Here is a 9,785-nt window from a genome sequence, read left to right as displayed (position 1 = left end):
AACCAACAAGAGCCCTTTTGAGCCAGCTTCCATTGTTACCTCACACAGTGGGCGAGCCGTACAGATGAAAGAGTCCTAGGATGTACATCTTCACCAGTGAAGAAAGACAAAATGCAAAGTTTGCCCAAGCCTATCTGGAGAAAGCTTCTATGCAAATGAAGAAGTGGGCAAATCAGGAGAGAAGACCACAGTTTCATGTCAGCTGCCTCAAGCCATTCAACGCCAACACCAACAACCTGAGCAGAAGTCAGTCAAACAGCACAGAGTTGAAGATAGTGCAACCTGACAGACATGATGTTGAAAAGATCCTTGTAGACAGAAAGTTCATATCCTCAAGGAAGAAGTGGCAGAAGTTCCTAGTGAAGTGGAAGTGCCTTAATGACAAAGAAATTAGCTGGATTTCTGCGGAAGATATTCAACCGTTCATGGACAAATTTGAAGTGTACCTACCGCCAAAAGTCCACGAGGACGTCAACCGCATAAGTGGGGGAGAATGTCACCAGCTAAGCTTGTTCAGGGCATTATGCTTGCTTGTGACCACTTATCTCGTGTGCTTAGGATGAGTTTCCATCATGTAAATACTAGTGTAGGGTTAATTTCTTCTAGTAGAGTCTTTGTAAGCCAAATAAGGCAGTATGACTCCTCGGTCACTTTGATGTTTCCTAGTGCCAGGATGATAATTACATAAAAACCTTTTTAGGGGAGGGTGAGTGTTCATCAATCATTGTAAAACTCACTAGCAATTGTCAACGTGCTTAGCCTACTTGCCTCCCTCGCTAAGTACAACATGTCAACGGAGGATTTGTTAATGAATTACGTTTGCTTCAATGTTTACTGCTTGGTTGCCATGGCTTTCATGAATTGATTATTATTTCCACTGCTATATGATTGAATGTTAATGAAAGTGCTTCATGGATGAATGTTGGTAAACGATAGGCTGGCTAGTTAAGCAAGAGTGCTTTAGCTAGCGCCGCACGGCCCCTTCACAACGGTGTGAAAATAGTCAGACAGTGACAACTAGCCACGCACACTAGGCCATGCACTAACCATGACATGTCGTGCCATGTCCTCTCGTGTCATGTCAAGTACTAGCCACACACACTAGACCATGGACTAATCATGCCATGTCATGCCGTGTCATGTCATGTGGTGTTATGTCAAGTACTAGTCACACGCACTAGGTCATGCACTAACCATGCCATGCAGTTTCATGCCATGCATTAATCAAGAGAATCGAGCCTTTGTTTTACAAAAGAAGTGCTTTATCCGATAGGTGCCTTGGTTATGTTACCGTATGTCAACGCTGACATGTCAACGCATTATGTCAATGCATGGGCCAACGATTGCAATCTGAATGTCGAGACTGCACACAACAAGTCAACGCATAGCCCAACGATGGCAATCTGACTATCGACACTGCACACAGCTTGTCAATGCATGGCCCAAGGATGACAAATATGGGTCTCAACAACGCATAAGGTTACGCGTGGTTTAGTGTCACCGTGCACTATGCCCAACGATGACAAATCTGAATGTCGATGCATGCAAACGCATGTCACCGCATGGCCCAAAGATGACAAATTCGAATCTCAATAATATGGATGGCCACGAGTGGTTTAGTGTCACTGTGCACTATGCCCAATGATGACAATACGAATGTTAGTGCATCGTGGCAGCAAGGCCACTCTACCACTTAAAATACCCTGTCGCATACTTAAGTCGTCTGCAAAGGATTCTACCCATTGCTCGATAGAAATTTTACTTCAAGGAAGCCTACACGACTTATCTGCTGCAAGGTCTTGACCTTCCACATGTACCTTTGGGGGCTATAAGGCCCCTACTAAGGGTCGGAAAATGGGCAATGGGCACATGCATCGCTTCTAGCCTGGATTCTGACTTAGAGGCATTCAGTCATAATCCAACGCATGGTAGCTTCGCGCCACTAGCTTTTCAACCAAGCGCAATGACCAATTGTGCGAATCAACGGTTCCTCTCGTACTAGGTTGAATTACTATTGTAACACTGTCATCATTAGGGTAAAACTGACCTGTCTCATGATGTTCTAAACCAAGCTCACGTTCCCTATTGGTGGGTGAACAATCCAACACTTGGTGAATTTTGCTTCACAATGATAGGAAGAGCCGACATTGAAGGATAAAAAAGTAACGTCGCTATGAATGCTTGGCTGCCACATGCCAGTTATCCTTGCGGTAACTTTTCTGACACCTTTAGCTTCAAATTTCGAAGGTCTAAAGGATCGATAGGCCACGCTTTCACGGTTCGTATTCATACTGGAAAATCAGAATCAAACAAACTTTTACCCTTTTGTTCCACACGAGATTTCTATTCTCGTTGAGCTCATCTTAGGACACCTACGTTATCTTTTAACATATGTGCCGTCCCAACCAAACTCCCCACCTAACAATGTCTTCTGCCCGGAACGGCCCATCGAAACAGGCCTTGGGTCCAAAAAAAGGGGCGATAACCCCGCCTCCGATTCACGGAATAAGTGAAATAACATTAAAAGTAGTGGTATTTCACTTGCGCCGTTTCTAGCTCCCACTTATCCTACACCTATCAAGTCATTTCACAAAGTTAGACTAGAGTCAAGCTCAACAGGGTCTTCTTTCCCCTCTGATTCTGTCAATCCCACTCCCTTGGTTGTGGTTTCGCTAGATAGTAGACAGGGACAGTAGGAATCTCGTTAATCCATTCATGCACGTCACTAATTAGATGACGAGTCATTTGGCTACCTTAAGAGAGTCATAGTTACTCCCACCATTTACCCGCTCTTGGTTGAATATCTTCACTTTGACATTCAAAGCACTGGGCAGAAATCACATTGCGTGAGCATCCGCAGGGACCATCGCAATGCTTTGTTTTACTTAGGCAGTCGGATTCCCCTTGTCTGTACTAGTTCTGAGTTGACTGTTCGACGCTCGATGATGGCCCTCGAAGGAGCCATTCCCAATCCGTCCCCTAAGCAAGACGCGACGGCCTGTTTTCACCGTGAGAGCATTTCGAGCAGTCCATCGACACCTGACTGTTTTGAGATTGGGACCCCCATTCCCAGCCCTAAGAGCCAATCCTTTTCCTGAGGTTACGAATCCATTTTTCCCACTTCCCTTGCCTACATTGTTCCATTGACCAGAGGCTGTTCACCTTGGAGACCTAATGCGGTTATGAGTACGACTGGGTATGGACAGCACTCAGTCCTCTGGATTCTCAAGGGCTTCCAAGGGCGCACCGAACACCGCGTGACGTGTGGTGTTGTTCTAGCCGCTAGACCCTACCTCTGGCTGAGCCATTTCCAGGGTGGGCAGGCCGTTAAATAGAAAAGATAACTCTTCCCGAGGCTCACAGTGACGTCTCTGGACTTCCTAATGTTACCATCAACTACCACATCCCGGTTTAGGAATTTTAACCCAATTCCCTTTCGAAGTCCGCGCACTTGATGCTATCAAATGAGCTTCCCCTGCTTCTTAGGATCGACTAACCCATGTGCAAGTGCCGTTCACATGGAACCTTTCCCTTCTTCAGCCTTCAAAGTTCTCATTTGAATATTTGCTACTACCACCAAGATCCACACCAATGGCAGCTCCACCTAGGCTCACGCCCAAGGTTTTGCAGCAACCGTCGTGCCCTCCTACTCATCGAGACATGGCAATTGCCTTGACGGCCGATATAGGTCACGCGCTTTAGCGGCATCCATTTTCAAGGCTAGTTGATTCGGTAGGTGAGTTGTTACACACTCCTTAGTGGATTTCGACTTCCATGAGCACCGTCCTACTGTCTTAATCGACCAATACCCTTTGTGGGTTCTAGGTTAGCGCACAGTTAGGCACCGTAACCTGACATCTGGTTCATCCCGCATCGCTAGTTCTACTTACCAAAAATGGCCCATTTGGGGTACCGATTCCATAACATGGCTTAACAAAGCAGTCATATTGTCCTACCTATTTAAAGTTTGAGAATAGGTCGAGGGTGTTGAGCCCCCGATGCCTCTAATCATTGGCTTTACCTGATAGAACTCGACAAAGCTCCAGCTATCCTGAGGGAAACTTCGGAGGGAACCAGCTACTAGATGGTTCGATTAGTCTTTTGCCTCTATACCCAAGTCAGATGGACGTTTTGCACGTCAGTATCGCTGAGGGCCTCCACCAAAGTTTCCTCTGGCTTCGCCCCGCTCAGGCATAGTTCACCATCTTTCGAGTCCCAACAGGCATGCTCACACTCAAGCCCTTCTTAGAAGATTAAGGTAAGTCAGTGGTGCAACCCACGAGGGGATCCCGCTAATTAGCTTCCTTACCCCTTATGAGTTTACTCACTCATTGACTCGCACACATGTCAGACTCTTTAGTCTATGTTTTAAGACGAGACAAATGAGGAGCCCGGAGGCCGATGCCTAGAGCACGCAAGTGCATAAGCACACCATAATAGTGCGCACTACCCACCATGATCATGGCAACGAAATCTCCACAAGCATATCAACAGTCGGGGCTTAGGATGCTGCCACAATCCACATTGGTCCACAACCCGAGTCAATCGGTGGACCGGCTTATCACCGTTCCACATCCGACCGAGATGCATCGCTGGCCCTCATCCGCTTCCCTCCTGACAATTTCAAGTATTCTTTGACCAACCGCCCACAAGTAAGTGCACGGGAGGCCAACATCCACCCACATAGTGTCCCACCCCCAACAATGTTTTGTGGGAGAGGGTTTAGGATGAAGGATCATGTGACACCTAGGCAGACGTACCCTCAGCATATTAGCTTCGGGTGCAACTTGTGTTCAAAGACTCGATGATTCACAAGATTCTGCAATTCACATGAAGTATCACATTTTTCTGCATTCATCATCGATGCAAGAGTCAAGATATCTGTTGCCGAGAGTCATTATGGTTAAAAAATAAACACATCCCATTGCACCGTAGACGAGGCAACAAGAGAATGTTGTTTCATTTCAATTCCTTAGTGCATGCTGCGCCCGGGTTATTGTGAAACTCATCGAAATGAGCATGCAAACAAATATGATTTCCCATTCAATAAAAAATGGGGAACACCTGCATTGCAATGTTCAAATTGACAAGGGTGAGGTGAGCATGAAGCAATCGCCACTATGTAAATAACATGTTCGCGGGTCATTCTTTGGCAAGTTTTGACAATGATCCTTCCGCAAGTTCACCAACGGAAACCTTGTTACAACTTCACCTTCCTCTAAATAATAAGGTTCAGTGGACTTCTTGCGACGTCACCGGCAGCGAACCGCCTATGTCGCTGCAATCCGAACATTTCACTCCTACCATTCAATCGTAGGAGCGACGGGCGGTGTGTACAAAGGGCAGGGACGTAGTCAACACGAGCTAATGACTCGCGCTTACTCGGAATTCCTCGTTGAAGACCAACAATTGCAATGATCTATCCCCATCACGATGAAATTTCAAAGATTACCCGGGCCTGTCGACCAAGGCTATAGACTCGTTCAATACATCAGTGTAGCGCACGTGCGGCCTAGAACATCTGAGGGCATCACAAACCTGTTATTGCCTCAAACTTCCATGGCCTAATTGGCTATAGTCCCTCTAAGAAACTAGTCATGAAGGGTCACCTCCATATAGCTAGTTAGTAGGCTGAGGTCTCATTCGTTAACGGATGAGAGAGAAGCTCTCTCCTCTCTCTAGGGAGAGGTGCTTGTCCGTGGAGTGAGAGTGTTTGATTCTTTTTGTTTCTTCTTGATTCTTGGTTACTGGACATGATTTGGGTGGGCGTGTGATTGGTCTGAGGTTTCGTTTTGCAGCTGGTCTAATCTTTGTTGATTTCTTGGCTGTTCTTGTGCCTCGGGTGTTTTCCCGCCTATGAAAAATTTGAAAAAATTTGAAAATGAGTCTCGTAGAATGCTCGATGGCTAACGATGGTGAGCTCAGGGATTTTTCCCCTACCCAAGAGCAGAAAATGGTGGAGGGTAAGATTAAGGATGCCCTAAGTTTCATCAAATTTAGGGGTGGGGACAAAGAGATTTGGAAACGAAGAGAAGATAAGGAAATACTTGAAGAGTTTGCATGACTGCAAAGTGAGGTGAAGACGAAGCTAATGTAGACAGAAGTAAATCTCTCTTTGGAGGGTCTTATGGACTTACTTCAGAGGCACCTGGGTCTCTCTGCATGTGGGTTTGGATCCTCGGGAGGGGTTGGTGGCATGACAGATTTGGTTTCAAGAACCCCGATGGTGCTTAATGAGAAAATAATGGAGGCTCTGGGTCTTGCTAATGAGAAAAGTCTGGTGAAAAAATTGCGTTGGGGTAATGAAGTGCAATTGTGGCCTGTACCCTTGAGTCTAGAGAAATCTCAAATAGAAGATGCCGTGAAGGAGGTTAGAGGTGAAAGAATGATCTCTAGAAATAACAAGAAAGTGTCGTGGTCTAAGTTGTTTGAGAACAATAAGTCACCGGAATCATGCACTCCTATCCTTGCTTTTCCTTCGGATGGCTAGGGTGCCAGATTGAAAGTCTCAGATTTGTCAAGGCCTAAGGATTCATATATGAAGTGTTTGGTGGGTTATTTTGTGGGAAAATTCCTAGGGATAACAGCACTGAATTCTATTGTGAGCTCGTGGAAGGCTCAAGTCACGTATATCAGGCATGTTGACGACTAGATTGTTTTTAAATTCCAGAATATAGAGGATATGGAAAGAATATTGCAGAAGGCACCATTTATCATCAAAGATAGGACCCTATTCATCAATAAAATGCCAAAGAACTTTCAGTTTGGTCTTGAACATAGAACTATTCTTCCAGTTTGGATCCAATTGAGGAACTTGCCATTGGAGATGTGGACTCCTTTTGCCTTGGGGAGGATCTGCTCTGAAGTGGGGAAACCTAAGTGCGCAGATAAATTGACAATGATGAAAACCAGGGTGTCTTTTGCTAGGGTGCTTGTGGAATTGGATATTGCAAAGGAGGTTAAACATTTAGTTAAAATTATCCTTCCCGATGATGGTGAGCTTAATCAGGAAGTCGTGTATGAAAATCTCCCAAAATTCTGCTCTTTCTGTAAATTTGTTGAACACCCACTGAATACGTGTGGAATTAAAAAGGCAAGTGGGGGTCATGGAGGCCATAAGGTCTGTGGAAAAAAATAATGGGGCAGAAGTGAATTTTGGTATTTCAGAGAACATGAAGGAACATAAGGAGAACAATAATGAAAAGTTGGTTGGTTTGAATGATCAGTTTGGAGTTGAGAAGGATAGGATGGCAGGTTGTGGGCACCTCTTTGATGCAGTATGTTGCAATGATGCTTCCCTCATGAGGGATCCCCAGATGAATGGCTCTTTGGCCCAAGGATATGCCCCTGATAGTGATAGGGAGGGACTGGAAAGAGTTTTATTCCTTGAAGCCATCTGTGAGAATTGCTCACCTGTGGGAGTGGATACCAGAAGCATGGAGGATTGTTCTACTAAGGGTGGTGGCTCTGATAGTTCAAAGATTCCTCTCTGTGAATAGCAGTGTATGAGGAAGGAAGGAGCTAGTGGAGAGGGCAAAGATTGTGGTCTAGGAATGGGCTCTCCCCCTGAGGAGCCAGTGATGCAGGAAAATGACCACCGAGTAGTGGTTTGTGCTCTTCAAGCTAGGGGAGGACAGATAAGAAGGGATGATAAAATGAAGAACTCTGAGCTTGGAAAGGAAATGAATGAGGGATTTACTGTGGTCAAGAGTAGGAAGAATATGAAGAGAGGGGGTGGACCATCACAACCAACTAGGAAGGGAGGGTTGAGCCCTCATCCTGCAAAATGAAGATGGCATCATGGAATATCAGGGGCCTGAATAGACCCCTGAAACAAAATGGGATTGCTAATCTCATTAAGAATAATAGTTTGGATGTTATGGGTATCTTAGAAACTAAGCTTACAGTAGAGAAGCTGCAAGCAATTAAAGAAAGGAAAGTTAGTTCATGGGAACAAGTGAACAATTTTGGGACTTATAAGGCTGGAAGAATTGCAATCTTGTGGAATCCATAGAAGGTACAGTTACAGGTGTTTAGAATGAACCCCTAAGCAATACACTGTACAATTAAATGTAGAGTAACTTCAAATGAGTTTCTAGTGAGTTTCATTTATGGTTTCAACTCACTAGTTGGCAGAAGAGATCTATGGAGAGATATTTGTTAGATTGGTGGTACACTGCCTGGCCCCTGGTTACTGTTGGGGGATTTCAACTATGTCCTCAATTTGGAGGAAAAGAAAAATGGTATCCCCCTTACAGCTTATGAGATGAATGATTTTAGGGAATGCTGCAATGAAGTTGGCCTATCTGATCTGAACTTTACTGGAAGCTGGCTCACCCGGTCCAATGTTAATGTCTGGTGCAAACTAGATAGAGCTTTGGTTAATCCGGAATGGTTGATGAAAAGCTGGCATGCTCAGATTCAATTCCAGTTTCTAGGTACCTTTTCAAACCACTCTGTATGTATGATGTCTCTGTTCGATGGGCAAGATCTAGGTAGAGTCCCCTTCAAATTCTATAACATGTGGGTTAACCATAGGGTCTTCCAGAAGATTGTCAAGGATGCCTGGAACTCCCAATATGATGGCTATAGCCAATTTTTCCTGGCAAAGAAACTACAATCCTTAAAAAAGCCATTGAAGAATCTTACTAACCTGCATTTTTCCTATATAACTGCTAGGGTAGGTAGAGCAAGTAATGAACTTTTAGAACTGCAGGAGAAACTGCATGATTTCCCTTCATGCCCTGTGTTGAAGGCAAAGTTGGTGGACAAGAGAAAGGAGGTTGAAAGACTTAAAGATGCAAATAGGGCTTTTATGGCACAGGTGGTCAAGAACAAATATCTGAAGGCTTGTGATAGGGGCACATCTTATTTTTCATGCTATACTGAAAAAGAATCATATGAGGAACCATATTACAGCTATAACAAAACATAATGGTGAATTGACTACTTTATATGACCAAGTGGCATTGGAGTTCCTTAAGTATTATGAACTGTTGTTGGGAAAGAAACAGAATTGTTCGAAATTAGATCCACAGGTGGTTGCAAAGGGCCCTGTGATTAGTGAAGAAAGGGGTAAACTCATGACTGCCCTAGTTTCAGAGCTGGAAATCAGAGAAGCTCTGTTCAGTATTGAGGACAGTAAATCTCCAGGACTAGATGGATTTTTTGCTTGCTTCTTCAAACAGGCCTGGAATATTGTTGGGGTGGAGGTTTCAAATGCAGTAAAGGAATTTTTCTCCACTGGGAGATTATTAAAGCAACTCAATCACTCCATCATTGCACTGATACCAAAAGCTACTCATGCCAGCTCTGTGGGTGATTATAGACCCATTTCCTGCTGCAATGTTATTTATAAGATTATATCCAAAATTCTTGCTGCCAGAAGTAAACCATGTCTCGAGGATCTTATTAATCCTGCTCAAGCTACATTCATTCAGAATAGGAGCATGGTTGAGAATATCTATTTGGTGCAGGAATTGATCAGAGGATATGCTAGAAAATGGGCCTCTCCGAGGTGTTTTTTGAAGGTGGATTTGAGGAAGGCTTATGATACTGTGGACTGGTATTTTCTCTTTGACCTGCTGGTGCACTTGAAGTTCCCCCCTTTGATGGTTTCATGGATCTTGGAGTGTGTATCTACCACTTCTTTCTCCATTTGCCTAAATGGGAGACTATATGGTTTCTTTAAAGGAAAACAAGGACTTAGACAAGGGGACCCTATCTCCCCTCTTCTTTTTTGTCATTTTTATGGAGTACTTGTCTAGGCTATTGAGCTCTTTGGA

At 44.5% G+C, this 9,785-nt stretch overlaps 1 non-coding gene across 1 annotated transcript; it reads right to left on the bottom strand.

Annotated features, from left to right (window-relative positions):
- Positions 1-4,740: 4,740 nt before the first annotated feature.
- On the bottom strand, positions 4,741-4,896 carry LOC131147520 (5.8S ribosomal RNA). Its single transcript, XR_009134885.1, has one exon. It is a non-coding gene; the product is annotated as a 5.8S ribosomal RNA (ribosomal RNA).
- Between the last annotated feature and the right edge of the window lie 4,889 nt (positions 4,897-9,785).

Source organism: Malania oleifera, chromosome 1 (genome assembly GCF_029873635.1).
Source record: "Malania oleifera isolate guangnan ecotype guangnan chromosome 1, ASM2987363v1, whole genome shotgun sequence".
NCBI lineage: Eukaryota > Viridiplantae > Streptophyta > Magnoliopsida > Santalales > Ximeniaceae > Malania > Malania oleifera.
The sequence above is the reverse complement of the archived record's forward strand: the minus strand, read 5'-3'. Positions and strand labels throughout refer to the sequence as shown.